Below are 550 nucleotides of genomic sequence, written 5' to 3' on the forward strand. Positions count from 1 at the left end.
GGCTGCCTAGCAACAAAACCCCTGTGTGGCTTGAACGATACCGGGGTTAAGAATGCAGATAGATTGCTGTTTGAGCTTTCAGGATGCTTTTCACCTTCTATAAGCAACATTAGTCCATCTACTGGAACAGTAAATGAATTGATAACGATTACTGGAAATGGTTTCAGCACTCTCACATGTGCAAATAAGGTAAGACTATAAAGATCCCTTTTTACTTCTATCTACTTATTAAAAGGAAGATATTTTGTCCATAATCTCATAATTCAATTTCTAACAGCTTTATTGTGATATAATTCACATACCATGCAATTCACCCATTTAAGGCACACAATTCAAGATCTTTTAGTGTATTCACAGAGTTGTGCATCCATCATCACAATTTTAGAACATTTCATTACCCCCCAAAAGGAACCCCACAACCTTTAGACATTACTCCCAAACCCTCCATACCTCCTTGCCCTAAATAACCACTAGTCTACTTTTTGTCTCTGTGCATTTGCCTATTCTGGACATTTGTTATAAGTACAAATATAACATGTGGTCATTTGTG

This window comes from Pteropus vampyrus, unplaced genomic scaffold (genome assembly GCF_000151845.1).
Source record: "Pteropus vampyrus isolate Shadow unplaced genomic scaffold, Pvam_2.0 Scaffold12158, whole genome shotgun sequence".
Classification (NCBI taxonomy): Eukaryota; Metazoa; Chordata; class Mammalia; order Chiroptera; family Pteropodidae; genus Pteropus; species Pteropus vampyrus.